The sequence below is a fragment of the Anticarsia gemmatalis genome, chromosome Z, assembly GCF_050436995.1.
Source record: "Anticarsia gemmatalis isolate Benzon Research Colony breed Stoneville strain chromosome Z, ilAntGemm2 primary, whole genome shotgun sequence".
Taxonomy (NCBI): Eukaryota; Metazoa; Arthropoda; class Insecta; order Lepidoptera; family Erebidae; genus Anticarsia; species Anticarsia gemmatalis.
The window spans coordinates 1,951,301-1,968,047 of NC_134776.1; the positions used below are offsets into that span (position 1 = coordinate 1,951,301).

General features: G+C 35.9%; 2 protein-coding genes across 5 annotated transcripts in view; one reads left to right on the forward strand and one right to left on the reverse strand.

Annotated features, from left to right (window-relative positions):
- LOC142986163 (protein SCAI) overlaps positions 1–12,856 on the reverse strand; it is a 126,892-nt gene extending 114,036 nt beyond the window's left edge. For all 4 annotated transcript variants that reach the window (XM_076134470.1, XM_076134467.1, XM_076134469.1 and 1 more), the window contains exon 1: positions 12,827–12,856. The gene's annotated coding sequence lies outside the window, so the exon portion shown is untranslated. The remainder of the gene's footprint in view (positions 1–12,826) is intronic.
- The window catches only part of LOC142986165 (succinate dehydrogenase cytochrome b556 subunit-like), a 75,837-nt gene that overhangs the window by 13,191 nt on the left and 45,899 nt on the right, over positions 1–16,747 (forward strand). The window lies entirely within an intron of this gene.

A 16,747-nucleotide genomic window follows, 5' to 3' on the forward strand; every position in this document is an offset into this window, starting at 1 on the left:
ATAATTTTTTTTTGTATCTATCAAATAATCATCACTTATTTATGATTCTAACCTAGCTTAATATTGCTGTTTTAGCATCAAAAACTGTATCGTAATTGGCACAAAGTTTCGCTTTCACATGAATTGAAAGCACAAAATACCTTCACAGAAAAATAATTGTCAGTCAAAGCTAATATTGTTTCGCAGAAAGAAACCAGCATCTTTTTACCATAGAAAAAAGTAAACTGGGTTACAGTGATTTCTAGAAAATATCGGACGTGCAATTGAGTACAAGGGGACCTTTTTTCTTTCTTGTTCGCGCGAATAGTAAATACTAATTAAAACAATAATGCCTTTGATTCTTTGTCCTAGAAACGATCACGTCTCTCCGTTTACTTGTTTTCATTCGATATCAAAAGTAACTAGGACTTGTACTTGAAACCTAATAAGTATAGTGTTTAATTGTTTTTCGAGAAGTTGCTATTGCTCTAGAAAAATGTAGTTGCTTTTTTCTTACTGTTTTAAATGTAAGAAAGATCTTGAAAGGAAAATTGAATCTTTTGGGTTTGAGTTACATCGTTTGCATAAACGATAGGAATATAATATGATTCGTTACATTTACACTAAGACTGTGTAATTTTTTTCATTGTAATGTTCACTTGTTGCTAGATAAACTAGCCGAAAATCTACAACAGCATACTTTGCAACTCGCAAAAAATGCTGACGTTCATACTTTAAAAAATATATGTCGTGAATGTGCTCGCGATTGCTACTCCCGCATAAACCTTTTGATCCACGAACTAAAGTGTTACTATTTTTTTCTGACGCCATCTCAATCATCTGCAATAAATGAATACAGGCCAATGATGATATTTATAAATTAATACAAACTCATTTTGGTAACAGTACAAATTTAATGTCAACATTATTACCTGATCAATGTGTATCAATTAATATTAATATCATCACGAAAATCATTGTCCATTTGTAACCATTATTGTTTTACCGAGCCCCGCGGTTCGCTAATCCACCGGCTTATAAGTGTCGCATACAAACAGATTATCACAATATTGGGCCTTGTACCATTGCAATGTAATCCTCTCCGCGGTCCAATCTACACAGACTATGCTATCAATATAGTATTGATACAATTCCTGGTGGTGACACTCGCTTTGGATTGCGTTTGATGCAATGGAATGTTATAATCTAAGCATTAATTGCCTTCCTCTTTGAATTAGTAGCATCTATCCCCTTCAAGTGCTTCTCCAAATATATTAATTAGATATTTGCCGGTTATTACTTTGGTCGGCCGATTAGTCGGGCGTATAGTCGCCGAGGCGGCCGATTAATCGTCTGTGCGATCGTGGTTTCTAGTATATCTAGACTAGGTATAATTTTAATTTCATTTTTAATAATTATCTCTTAATTTTGTTCTTGGTTTCGCAAAAATAAGTTTTCGTCAACAGTTTATGAAAATTATGATATTATGTTTCGCCAATACGCAAAATACTCAATTTTGTGCCATTAAGTTGAAAACATAAATTCAAGAATTACTCAAATCCTTGTATTTCTTTAACATAACTCGAATTGACAAAAAAAATCACAAGTTGAAAGCCGATAAGTCGGTAAAGCTATCTCGAAATTGGCCGGCTTCATCGTCGACTAATCGGAACATCACTAATATTAATATTATGTTATAATTGAAATGTCAGTGAGTATGTGGTTAGCACTTGTACAGACGGCTACATGAACTAATTTCTAGTTTTTGGTTGTGCAATTAACTAACATAATAAGCGGTTTTAGTTACACATTCAATTTGCTTTTCGGTATACAGTATTTAGAACTGTTGTTGTTTAAATTGCAAAATGATTTACACATACACGATATACCTAGATTTTAATTATGAATTCTGTATGTTTTCCTTACAAAAGTAGCTGTATCGAAAACTGCACAGCAGTTGTAAAGCCTCCGGGCTACAGATATTCTAAATTATGAATTTCGTACACCTCAGCAAGCCGCGAATCTTGCATACAAGACTTGAAGAAGTTTTTGGACTAAAGTAGTATCGTAACCGAAATTAGTGAGTCAACTTTGAGTGAATATAAAAAAGCACCTATTTACATTAGAACTTTACTGCTATTTACCTTTTATTATGTATTGCTTGCTACAATATCAATATCCTTAATTTTCTACACGTAAGAGAGCCTTTGTTTTCGCCTAAGATGTTTCCAATTAATCAAGTGGTCTGATCGATAGGCTTCCACGAATTGTTCCTTGTATAAAAATTACTGTCTCGCTTAATTAACCTAGTGCATTGTTAGGGCTTACTTGACAAAGACTATCAAACCTCTTTATCAAATCACTGAGACAGTGCTTACAATAACGATGGCTACAGTCTTGTGTAAGAGCCCCCACACACTTGCGTTTGTTAAGCGTTCGATGAACGTATCAACGTGGGACATGTGAGGCGTTTTCTTGCAGCCCAAACGACACGCAATTTGGTTTGCCACTTGCACCGTTAAACGTTCAATAAAATTAGCAGTAAAAATTTTTTTTTTTGGTGCTTCATAAAATGGTACGTCATCGCATGGCAGTGAAATAGTAAAATAACATAGCACGATATAAACCCTTAATACGTGGGCCACTACTTATATTTTGAGCCTAACTATGAAAAACGGTAAATATGTGAGTGAAAACTACTTTATCGTGTTCTCGGGTATTCTTATGCATGATCTAGATAGATTTTTATCCGATCGAAATATATTTTTAATATTTTTTTTTCTATCCCGAAGACCCCTCAAAAACAGGGAGTTTAAGAGCATAACCTGTGACTTGAGCCGATGAATAATTAATGTTTACGGTATTTATTGTTGACGTTTTTGATTAAAATAAAGTCATTTGATGTCAAACTGTAACGGTATGGCGAGAAACTCATTCATCCGATTTTTTAGTCCACATATTAGCCGGTTGTTTAAAAAGATGCGTTAAGGCTGACATTGTTTTTATAGAACTCGACTTGTATGATTTTGTGGTATTTCCATATTTCAAACCAGACTTTGGGCAAATTTTTGGTCGTAAATCAATAAAAATTAACCATTCAAAATTTTTCTGAAGTTACTTTGCGCAGTGATTAAGTTTTTATAAAAAATCAAGGGACCGTTTGTTTCGAAATGCTTCGAGCGCGAATAACTTTTTCTGGATTTGGTTCATCTTAAAGCACCCATAAAGTCGACTGGTGTTTATTTTTCGGCTCATGCGCATAGATCCTAGATCCGTGTTCTATCACAATTTGATACATGTATTTTGAAGCAAAACGATAGATTTTTCAAGCATTTATTTGCACATATCGGCGCGAGGACCTTCTAATTGTTGTAAAAAAAAATTGGTCAATTTAGAAAAAATCTTATAATGGGAAATGTTGTTACCTAATATTTTATATCTAAGAGTGGAAATAATGTTTAGGATTTCGTTATTCGTTTGATGCATCAGGAAACGAAAATGCATAATTAATTTTCGCACAGCATTAATTTTTCCGGACACAACTAGTGACCTTGGACGATCTTCAGGAATTTCATTCTATCTATCTATCTAATCAGCCCGTATCCACCCACTGTTGAGTATAGGCCTCCCCCTCAGCACGCCACTTTATACGGTCCTCCGCTTATCTCATCCATTTCGGCCCTACACATTTAACAATGTCGTCCGACCATCTAGTTGCAGGTCTTCCTTGAGACCTTCGCCCATTCCATGGCCGCCATTCAGTGATTGCTTTGGTCCACCTTCCGTCTTCACGTCTAGCCAAATGAATAATTAATATGAATTTTTTCTAGAATTTCATTGGTGAGGAAAAAATAATCATGATAGAACTCTATTTATTTGCGTTTTAAATTTTCAAAGAATCGGACTTTATCGCCAAAATAATAAATAAGTCGATATAGACACGACTGTTTCTTTAAGTCACGTCGAAAGTCGTAAAAAATATTTGCACGAAAATGTTAACATCCGAATGCCATTTTCCCGCACACTTACAATTTTCGATCGACGATATTGAAAATATTTTCAGCGCAGATTTCAAAACGTTCTTCGGAATGTAGTAGTCAAAAATGTCAAACTTTACGATGAAAACACCAATTGACGTCTAAAATTATCAGATTCGTCAAGGCTCAAAATATAAGTAGTGACCTAAGTAGTTATTAATATTGTGTAAAATGCGGTACTGTGCGATATATATCATCTAGGGGCGGCCTAACGCAGCATTTTATAACTGCAAAAGACAACGCCGTAACGTTGCGTTGCCGCAGCATTTACGCAGTACAGACGCTTGTGTGTAGAGGCTTTAACGATGTCTCTGCATACAGTCAGGTAAGTATCTGATTGCGACTGATGATATCCGGCTACCAATCCATCTATGTAACCGGTCATTTACATTGGTGTCATCAGCTGCCCGATGTGGGGGAGCGTGAGATGTCCTTGTTTAGTGGCTAGTAAGATTAATCGCACTGATGAAACAGTACACTCTCAGTTGAATGCAGTGATGCCCAAATGTAATTCTGTCTCTACGGTACGCGTCAAAGTGACAAAGACAGCATAAGGTATGCAGAGATGCTTTGTTGAGTTCTTGTAATCGACTGGTCATCTTCCTGGTGCGACGAAAAATTAGGCTGAGAGTAACTTTATACTAAAGTAAGATCTTTATTTGAACTTTTTTGGTAATTAAACGACGTAACAATGTTGGTAAATGTACGCAAAGTTTCAAGTATACTTACAATCGATCAGTTTCCATTTAATAATTTAACGTATCATGGTTTCAAAGCGTTTGCATAGATTTTCCTACAAGCTTGCAACAATGTAACGTAAATTTCGAAATAACGTTGCACCGGTAAATCAAACTGTCTAAAATGGTGAGGAATATCCGAAATTCAAATCATTAAATTAAATCCACGTGTATTCTGCAACAAACGTTCCGGTTTACAGGTAGTTTCTCTAATAACGTACCTAGTCCTAATGACTGCAGCAATTTGAATATGTTCCCTATAAATGACTGACACACAGGTGCAACCGTTATTTATATTTATGCCCGCCTTCCACTGCGAAAGGGTAATGAGTAGGAAAAAGCTGAGCGGAAAGGAGTAAATAGTTCTCACCATCCATTAAGAAAGAGTTTCAGTGAAAAATGGGTTTTGCCTTCCATTGCCGGCGAGTTTCGAGGAGTGAGCTAGGCGGGAAATGAGTGGAGTCAGATGAGCGAGTTGTTTGCCTTCCATTGTCAGCAGCCATGAGCGAAGAGGCGCAGAAAAAATATCTCAGTGCCGGGTAGTCCGCAGAGGAAGCAAGTCGCGCGATAAATTTTACGAAAATGATGTCCGACGATTCTAGTGAAGAGGACTACGTAAATACAATAAATAAATGCTTGCTGCTCTACCATTATAATCAACAATCTTTTTCCATGTGATATCTTTTTTATCTCCATGACGATAATCTTTGTGGTTAGTGTCCCACAACAACGGGTACTGCCGCACTGCTTCAATGAACAGCTCCATGTCGACACGTTTCGCAAGCGCAGGCGTCCTAACCTCACTGACAAAGGACGAAAGCGGGCGAGAAAAGGGGCAGGGAGGGTGAAGGGGGCGGAGGTGTAAGCAGAGTCCGTTCAAAACTAGCGCGCAACACAATGACACAGCGGACCCATTTTAACTCGCTCAGTCCGCTTCGCTTACTCGTTCACGATGGAAGCATTTCTATGAAATTTTGCGTTGCGAGTCGAGCGGAGTCCGTTAGAAATCCGCTCAACTCTGTCACCACTTTTGTAACTCTTTTTACTCTTTTGCTCCGCTCCGTTCGCTCATTCACAGTGGAAGCACTTCTATGAAGATTGCCGTTGCGAGTTAAACGGAGTCCGTACGAAGCCCGCTCCGCTCGCAGTGGAAGGCGGGCATTACTCTTTGTACAGAAGTATGAAATTGTTAGTTTTGGGAATGATTTTAATCATGTTTATAAGGACCCTTCGTAAAGACGGGTAAGAAAGATCATTTTTTTTTTAATGACAAAAATAATTACAATTATAGTTTGGTTTGTCTTGGTTTTTGTTATTTCAATTAAAGTGAACAATTTTTTATTCGACGGTGCGTAGAGTCAGCTCATACCGAGACACGATGCGTCGCGGCGCGACTATACTTGAAGAGACCAGTAATATGCATCGCAACGTGTTCGTAACTTAAATTATATATATTAAATTGGTAGGTAAAATGATTACAGGCGTCGAGTGGCTTGATTCCACGTCGTAAGGTGTTCCTCAATACCGCGAGGCCTCACGAAACGCAAAGCTGCACCGCACAAAAAATGCTTTAGTTCTACTAGTTATTAGCTAAAAACGCGATAAAACTGTCCCTGACTGCCAAAAAAGAGGATAAAAAAGTAGTACCTAGTCATTACAGTTTCAAGACATAAAATTTGGTAATAATCGCAAACCTTGCCAATTTTTTCCAACTATAAAATTAAATGAGCATGTTTCCGTAAAATTATTTATCCTAATTATTCTCTCTCAACCCAGTGAAAAAGCTCCTCAATAGTGATGAGATAAATGATACTCCGTATCAATTAGAAGGGAGCGCTCAGCGTTGTGCCATGATTTCGTTTGTAGTGCGATTGAAGTGCGTGTGGGGAGGGTTGCACTCATTTAGGCCCCACGCACCCCTCGCCACTGGCCGGTGGCTGGTAGCGCTTCTATTAATATTTCGGCTCTCCCCGGTCGATCAATCGCCGCGTATGAATCTGATACCCCGCAAATTGTATTTTGCTTGATGAAGACACGATGATGCTCGGCAGTCCATTTTGAAACTGTCGGAAACAGCTCATTTCGCGGTTGAACTAACTACATTTTGGTATATCACTATTTATCATGGAGTTTTGATTTAGCTATTCTGTACTGCCGAACTGGAATTCAAGAGGTGTTTAAAATATGTAGTTCTATAAAATTTGCGTGTTTTTACTTCTGGCAGTTAAGTTTATGTCGTTAGTTTACAGAGTAGAAAGATATCTCAGATTTTTTGCTATCATAAGAAATATAACTTTCTACCCAACATTAGGCCTAGAGGCCTATGTCTCAAAGATGAGATATTTTGCAATATTGTAGGTAATTTTGTAATTGAAATAAGACACATTGTAGATTTTTGCGACTTAGTCAGATTTGGGGCTTGGTAATGACCTAATTTTAAAGCAAGCACAGCTGACCCGGTGCCCTATATCTGATGCACTTTACAATTATGATGGGGAGGACAGATATCGTTTAAAACGCGATGAATATTCACCAACATGGATATGATAGTGAAAAATGCGTACAGATTTTTTAGGGCTTAAACGATCAATTTTTATTTTTTAGAATTTTTGACAGGTTTTTATGTAATACTTTTATAGAGTGTCTTTAACTGAGTAAAAATCGTAGAATCAAACATTAAACTACAAAAATTTTAAGTAATTGAAAATAGATAGATTCTTTTGATGATGTCTCGCAAAAAGACTAAGTACGTATACACGTAACTAGCGGTCCTATATGACAAGATGTATCATGGATGTGAGTGAAGTAAGAGCATTTTGAAGAGATCGTTCTTAGTAGCGTTCTTTGGTGTTTGCCTATTCCTATGAGTAAAAGGCGCGATTTTATGTAGCTATAATATATTTTTTTGTAAGAATATAATGATATATTTCTTATGTGATTCAAGATGTAGTGATATATTCGTTTAAACAGGCGCTATGTCAAAATCAAGTAACTTTGATAATTATATATTGAAGATTTAGAATTATATTTGAACGAAAAGTATGAATTAATTTTGATTTTAAGTAGGTATATCAGGGCGATGAGAAAGCTCTTGGCTTGGCTCATTTTGGCGAATAATGCATAAGTAAATCGTTTTTTGAACTGACACCTAAAAATCAAGTATAAAAAAATTTAATCAATATAATTGAATGAATCATTTTGGCAAAAAAAAACCATAAATCGTCGAGAATACTAACTGATGGCTAAAAAAAAATTTCTTCAAGATTTTTTACATTTTTTTAATTACCAATAACCCCTATCAAACAGTGTTAAACATTACTATTTAAACTAAACATATTTTTACACTTTACAACTGCTAACACAAGCGTGAAACATGCGAATCGTGCAGCGTGTGTCCGATCGATGGACGTTGGCAATGAATTTCGTATCTCCAACCAATCGATAACTGTACGTACTTGCGTTCAACTATAAGATTTATAGTTGAAAATATTGTTAGGGGATAAAATAGAGTTGTTTTTATCTTATATCTAAACACAGTGTGGAAATTGGAGTTCGAAGTAAATTAATAATTATTATTTAGTTTGAAAATAATTCATGTAGGTGTCTATAACATATATGTATGTATTTTATTTTTGAAGTGTTCCTTACTAACACAAAAAGATGTGATAAAAAATTACCTTCGTTTAATATTATATTTACAAATGGTCTTTATTACACTCTTATTTCAGTATGAAATATATTCAAATAATTATTTCAATATAACAATTTCTTTGATAAAGTTTTAAAAAAGTGTTTTTTACTATACGATAGTTATTATGATCACTTCGAACATCAAAGTATCAAATATATTTTGAAATAGGTATACGATACGAAATGCGATAAGCTATGATAACGTCTAACAAAGTAAGTTTTGAAACATTTCTCGCTTCCTTAATGTATCTCAACATTAAAACAATAGCATACCGACCATGACTGGTGTAACTTGATCGAAACGTCGGGTAAATATAAGGTACCGTTAAAACTTTAATAAAAAAACACATTAGACCATTAGAATTATGTGTATAAGCCGCCTATAGTTTAAAATCTTTATATAGTAATATTGTTCTCTTCTTCAAACCATTCTATTCATCTGCGAATAATATCTCTAGTTACAATTCGTCTAAGTTTACAAAAAGAATTACATTAAGAATTCCCACACAGCAAGGTCTATAAAATAGGAATTACAAACAAATAATATTTTAATTTAATATGCAAACAGAAAATACTTTAAAAAAACCTCTGAATCAGACAGAAGGCTGTAATAAGAGAAGGCTTTATTGCACACAATAATTAATACTCTTTGAAGGTCTACTAATTAGCTAGATTACTCTATACATCGAACGATGCCTGTTCTCGGAATCGAATAAAAACGTATGGAAAATATTGATCAGAACGCTTGATACTTGTTTATTCTCATTTATATTGGTTTAAACTCATACGTGAATATTCAAAGGCAATACCACAATGTAGTTGACGGGGGTTTAGCCCGGCCCCCCGCCACGACCGGCTTCCCTTGAAGCCACAAAATCCTTTAGTAATGAGAACGATTGCATTATTTGATTCATTCGGTGAATTAAACTCAATTTTGCAAATGAAACTCATTATGATGTATCAATTTTATTGCGTGACACCGGGGTGGAATGTATCAAATATTATGTCGATAAATATTCGCGAAAAATGTTATTTTGATTTACGGAGCGGTTACACGGGGCCAACTTTTATATAAATTTCTTTAGCAGATTTTTTGCGTCTGCACATTATTCTTTGCCCGTACTTATTTACCAACCGCCCTTTTATAAGCGTTGCGTGATCTTGGATTGGTTACCTGAGCTTTGATATTTTTCATTGAATGATAGGACCGAATGTTTAATTTCACAAGACAAATAATCACAAATTAATGTTTGCTTGCTGTGTAAGATGTTCTTACATTATTTTACAGCCAATTTCATGCCTTATCGTGACCTTTTTTAGCATTTTACCGCGATTTTGATACTTCAATATCCATTCACGGATAACAATTCATACGGAAAGTAGTTAGTGACAGATTATTTGCAAACAATTATCTAAGATAGCTATCTATCTATAATTTTTGATAGAACAGTGAAATCGCTATATTTTATATACAAAAATGAATCGCCAAATGTGTTGGTTAGCGCTCAACTGCAGAACGGCTCAACCAATTCTACTTATTGTTTTTGTAAAATTGTCTTTAAGACATGGAAAATGTTTTTTATAGAGGGAATGAGTGGAGCTGCGCGGATCAGCTAGCTAATAACAGGTTTAAACAAAATTCTCGAACGTGTATATACGTGTGTAAACGTGATCATAGCATCGCAAGTCGCCTCGTATTGTGACTGTAAATCGAACCCGCACTGGTAAGACGTCGGCAATTTGTATAGAATAGCCCACGTGTTGCAGACCACTGGATCGCCCTCACATTGTGTGGACAGTGGTGCTAAACCTTTGGCTATAGTTTATAGTAAGCGTCTTTGAAATGCTTGAGATAAAGGTACATTTCTGAACAGAGATTTATTACCTGACCGTTTGCTTAAATTAAAAGAAATAGTAAACAATAAGTGATGAGAAAAGTAAGAATGGGAAAGATATTAGACTTTTTTTTAACAAAAAATCTAATAATTTTTTAATCTACAAGTATAAATATTTGAAAAACCTTATCCCAATAGGAAGTCTCTAAAATTATAAAATCATTTACCTACATAGATTTTTTGCGTAATCCTAGGTGGTTTTTGAATAACCACGAAGGTAATAAAATCATCAAGTCAGAAAAGAAAAAATAAGTATTTAGTGGCTGTAAGTGGTTGAGGACCACTGATGTAAAGCCAGGTCGAGTTATAGAGTCATCACGTTTGGTATTCACACACGAAATGAGCACACTCCAAGAAATTGTACTGCAAATGTACATATTAAGTTTGTACTGTTACATAAATAATTGTGGACCCCACTTTGACCTCGATTTGAAGATGTTTTAGTTGTCTTCAACTTTTTGGATATATTGGAACAATATACATAGGTGAAACAATATGTCACAATAATTTAAACAAGGGCATGTTATTTTGATAGAAAAAGGATTTCGGGGCTTGCTCTCGACAAATCTTCATTTTGACTGTAGAAATATCATGTTTCGGGCTCTTAGTCGGTAGTTAGAGAATGTTTTATTAATTAGTCTCTTTTTTCTTACATGGTAACTCATCACAAAATAAGTATGTTCGTTAGCAGGCTTGTCATGGTCATTTCAATATACATATATTTACTAGTTCATTCAAAAACCCTTTAAATGTTTAATATGAAACTTTTTTCCCCTTGATCCCGTCTATAACACCTCCTTCAGAGATGGTCTTTGAAAGAGAAAAATATGCTTAAAATTCTTTCTCACTCTATCGGTAATGAAGTTGATTCTATAAAATTGCTGTTTCGCGGCCATATTGAATCCGTTCCACCAATGCGCTTTCGATTTAGTCTACCTATAATTGAACTGGTTAGTGGAATAACAGCTTAACTTGATGCGTAATATAAACCTATTGAAATTTCAAATTGTATTGGAGTATGGTTTTGAAGGAGAGTGTACACTGGATCTTTGGTTGAAAGCAAATTGACATTAGAAGGAAAAAACTTTGTGTATTTTTAATACACAGCTGAGTAAAAGATTGAACAAAATGTAACATTAATAAATGCTCATTTTGCGACCAGTGGATATTTTGTGAAGTGGTGATTTTGCATCTGAGCCATAAGAGAACAAATGTATAGCTTTTGAATACAGTCAAAATTATGGCGCTGGGCTATTTATTACTAGTTAATGATTATGTTCAAAAATGCTACTGTCTTTTTTTGTCTTAAACGCGGTCGGTATTGGAATAGAGAACGTATATTGAGACAGCCTTTTATATCTTACAGCTTTGATACTCCTTTATGTTTTCTGCAAACCACACAATCGTGTTAAAGCAAATAAATATATCTTATCTTATCTTATCTTAGCCGCTAACAGAAACCCAGCATATTTTGGTGGCTATTTGTAATCAGTCACATTTCACATTGAGTTTGAAGCAGAAGTGCAGTTTACCGTATAGGTGAAAATTATTTATTAACCATACATTAATATTCAACGTCCTTTAATATCTTACACGTGCAAGATGCTTTATGCAATTCAAGTAAATTTTCCACGAAATGTGTTCAAGCATTTACTTGTAATATTCCTATTCAAAACAAGCGAGAGATGCTCGAAATTAGTGGAAATTCACTAATAGTATCTAAATTGCAACGTCTCAAACAGCAAACGCAGCGTCACAACGTTGAGAATTATTAATTAAAGCACGCGCCAAATAACTTTGCTTGTATGAATGTAGCTGCAAGTTGTTGCGAGGAAGAAAAGTGAAGATGACTACAGATTTAGGAGAGTGTAGTGTGACGGATAGACGGCGTTATTACGTCTCTATTACATCAACACCTTCCTACAGACTTGCGCTTAATTTATTTTATCTGTGCACAATCGAAAGTTAAACTGGCCAAAAATGCTGAGGGCGTAAAGCCGCCTTTTTACATTGTACGTACATGGAGTGTTTAAGCACTGTTTCTGATTTCTTGGAGATCAATGAAACAAGACCTTTGACCGAATCAGTCTTGAAATTTTTTTAAAGACGAGTATTGGCTGTCATCTGTAGGTAGTTGAAATTACCATAGTACAATGATACAAAATTCTGTACGAAGACCACTATCAAGTAAGCGGGGACAACATTTTACATATTTATATTCGAATATCCTTTTTTTTTACCTCAAACCATAACCAGTGTACACACGCTTTTACCATCGGAATGGTCAAAGAGAAAATACACAGAACCATTCAATAGACTGTTACCAAACAAATAATTGCTTTACAAAATATTTCATATTCAGCTATGTACCGCGAAATCGCTGCGTCAATAGGGGACAGTTTCAACGAAATGTAGTTTGATAATCCCACTAACCATTTCAATAGGGAATGTGTCTATTTGACTATGTTATTATTACAAAAGCACTCACCCTTCAACCTGGTGTATTTGATGTCAGTATCTGAAACAGAAGAATTAAATAATTAATATTTAATAATTGGTACTCACATGCGGTCATCTCATTCTAAATTTAGCAGAATACTGTGGTGTACAGGAATGTAGAAATAAAAATATTTTATGAATGAAGAATATTTTTGGTGTTATCGATCACGCGTTGTCTATTCCGCGACATTTTCTGTTAAAAGTCTTAGAGGTACAATCATTTTCGACTTGAACTACAATATCCGTACCAACCTAGTATGTAAGGTATTCAAAAAAAATAGCAATACTTTTTGATCTTAGGCGCCGTCCTTCACTTCGAAGAAATTATTAAGACTATCCGACTCTCCAGCAAAATTCCATACACGATTTTATTGAAGTCGGTCGTCAAAGAGCACAATCTATACTTCATTCAATTCAATTATTATAAATGCGGAATTTTATATTATCGAACAAAAAGACGCAGTGCCCGTGGCGTTTTTTTTTTGTTTTTCCATTAGTAATGTAAAACGATACTAACAATGATTAAAGCATCCAAATAAATGAAGCCTGTCAAAATAGCGTACGATTTCGCCCGCCCATTTTGTAAAAACAGGACGTGATTTGAAAAAACAGCGTGATCTTATATTTCAATCGAATCAAAATAAATTGACAGCATCCGCGAAGCACCGGCGATGCATGATTGAAATTTTGTTAAAATCATATTCTGCGTAATGAATCCTTACTAATACTACAGATGGAACAGTTTGCCTATATTTTTCAGTTTTTATTACTAAGTTTTTGAACCTTATTTTGGTGAAGGATGGAGATAGTCGAAGACTAGAGAAAGATCATATTTTACGCTTTGAATAAAAATCTGCTCAAAAAGTTTCAACGTCGAGCGGTGCCGCGTGATTCAACTATTAAAATACTACGAATTCATTGTTATTTTAGCGTTATTTCAAATCAAATCAAAATATTTCATAATTTAGCCGAAAGGGCCCACTGTGAAGTAGTTCACATATTCACTGCATTTGTTTAGAAAATTTGTAGTTACAAATAACAACATGGCAGTGCTTTTTTAAACTTTGTTAAGTTAAACATCCCGTTCGTCATGGTAATGTCTAGTAATGTAGTCGCTATTGTATCATATATTAAGTGCCATTTATCAATTTAAAAAAGCAAGACTTTAGTTTCATGCCAGTTCTTCTCATGTATTCCTAGGTTTTTTAAATGGTCATAATTTTCGTAACCAACTTAAGGGCTTTCTTCCTTTTACAATGACATCAGTTAAATACGTAGATTGACCGCTCCATCAGTGGCGTATTACAAAGCAAAATCCACCGCGTCCGTCAGAGTCGCCGTGTAATGTCCCATATAACATTGTGTGTACATATAAACGATGTACCTACTATGGGACAGGAAAAAGTGAGTTGGTGGGTAAGAAACAATGGGTAAATTTGTATGGGATCCTTTTTCATTCAAAAATAAGCCTTTTGACGTCTGGAATGGTAATGTCGTGAAACAATCGGATCAAAAATTTAATTTTATCGAAATAGTCCATTGAAATGTTACATGAGTCATTTCTTAGAGGACGCAATTTTATTTTTGGAACATGTAGCGGGGTCAATAGAAGCTTAACTTGAAGTTTGTGGGGTCGTCACTCTTGTCCCCCGACCGCCATCTTGGAAAAGAGGGTGGAAACACTTTTTTCGCTATATCTCGGAAACTCATCGCATCTTACAATAAAATTGTAAAAGCATAATATGTAGCAAATTATTTTGCCAACAAATATGTTTCATTACTTTTTGCCCTAAATTAACAATTAAAGAAGTTATAAGCAAAACAGTGAAAAAAATTTTACTGTTTTGCTTATAACTTCTTTAATGCAATATTCGGCCCTCAAATTGTAACATTTCAATGGACTAAAATATTGAAAAATCAAAGAGACTGGAGCCTTGTAAAAATCTCGCCATAGTCATTGGTAGGTTTCATACCTTCAGTAGGTACATTCTGGTGAAAATGTTTCGGTTGGCTGTTATTCAAAGGAGATCATCCAGGCTCCATACATTTTTGGGCCTTTTTCAAAGTGCCGGCCAACAAAAAAAAGTGGCATATATCGATAGAACTAGCCATTTGAAGCAATAGTTAGTATGGCACGAAACCGATAGGATCGCTTTGAACCGAGTTATACAGGTTTGAAGATTCATAATATTCAAACATTTATTCATTTCTAAAAGTGCTGTAAAACATAAATAATGTTTGATTTTGCTAGAATTAACTATCTAAAGCAATTTTGATTGTGAAGCGACCACTCCGAAGTTGATTTAAGGTCGTAAGCATACGTATCAACTCGGAAACGGGTCGTCACCGTATCAACTCGAGCTCATCAGTATTATTTGTATGTAATTCCCTATTGTAACACACTTATCGGAATCGTTATGTGATCGCCCCGGCTCCCGACGATGGGAGTGGTGCGTATGCGCATTATGCATACACCAGCACCCAGGGTGGAGTGCGGGGCTTTGTGCAAATTCCGATAGAAGGGCGGGCATACCCTCTAAACCGCAACATGTGTCCTCATAACAAGGGCCCTCATCACAAATCGTGCCCGAAGCACAAAATATTGTTCCACATGCTGATGAGTCGGACATAACAACCCAACGGCAACACTCTAGGTGACCTCTTACCTAGACGATGGTTTGTTAGTTGTACACAATCGAGGGTGCGGCCCCTTGGGTTCGCTAAGGGGGGATGCGCTGACCTTGCGCTAGTAGCCAGTGACCAGTCCAGTGGCGACGCATTGGGGCGCCGGGGGAATCCAACTCGCACCTAAGGGGCCACACCCTCGGTTGTGTGCAACTAACAAACCATCGTCTAGGTAAGAGGTCACCTAGAGTGTTGCCGTTGGGTTGTTATGTCCGACTCGTCGGCATGTGGAACAATATTTTGTGCTTCGGGCAAGATTTGTGATAAGGGACTTTGTTATGAGGACACATGTTGCGGTTTAGAGGGTGTGCCCGCCCTTCTATCGGAATTTGCACATAGCCCCGCACTCCACCCTGGGTGCTGGTGTATGCATAATGCGCATACGCACCACTCCCATCGTCGTGAGCCGGGGCGATCACATAACGATTCCGATAAGTGTGTTACAGTAGGGAATTACATACAAATAATACTGATGAGCTCGAGTTGATACGGTGACGACCCGTTTCCGAGTTGATACGTGTGCTTACGACCTTAAATCAACTTCAGAGTGGTCGCTTCACAATTAAAATTGCTTTAGATAGTTAATTCTGGCAAAATCAATCATTATTTATGTTTCATAGCACTTTCAGAAATGAATAAATGTTTGAATATTATGAATCTTCAAACCTGTATAACTCGGTTCAAAGCGATCCTACCGGTTTCGTGCCATACAAACTATGGCTTCAAATGGCTAGCTCTATCGATACATGCCACGTTTTTTTGTTGGCCGGCACTTTGAAAAAAGGCCCAAAATGGATGATCTCCTTTCTAGAAGAATGGCAAAATATATTTTTTGAGAATAACTTACATGATATCACATAGTTATGCTTTTATCCCAATGTTATTGCCAGTTAATACAAACATTTCTTAGCAACGAAAATTTTCAATGACGATATACCTACTCGTAATATCTTTATTCGATTTTTTTCGCTTACTCGTTTGTAAATAAGTTTTCAACTCGTTACATACTTGTAACGTTCAATGATTTTGTAGCTTTTTAGGAAATTTAACGCCGAATTCTCGGCGCTCACTCGCATTTATAGCTTGTACATTGCTACCAGTTATATTCAAACTGAACGTTCCGGAACGCCAGTAAAAAGGGGTTCTCGGGTGTTGCCAATTAAAATAGCAATCGTTAACGCGTATCAAAAGGGAGAGGGAAGAATTTGACACTAGTCTGACCAGT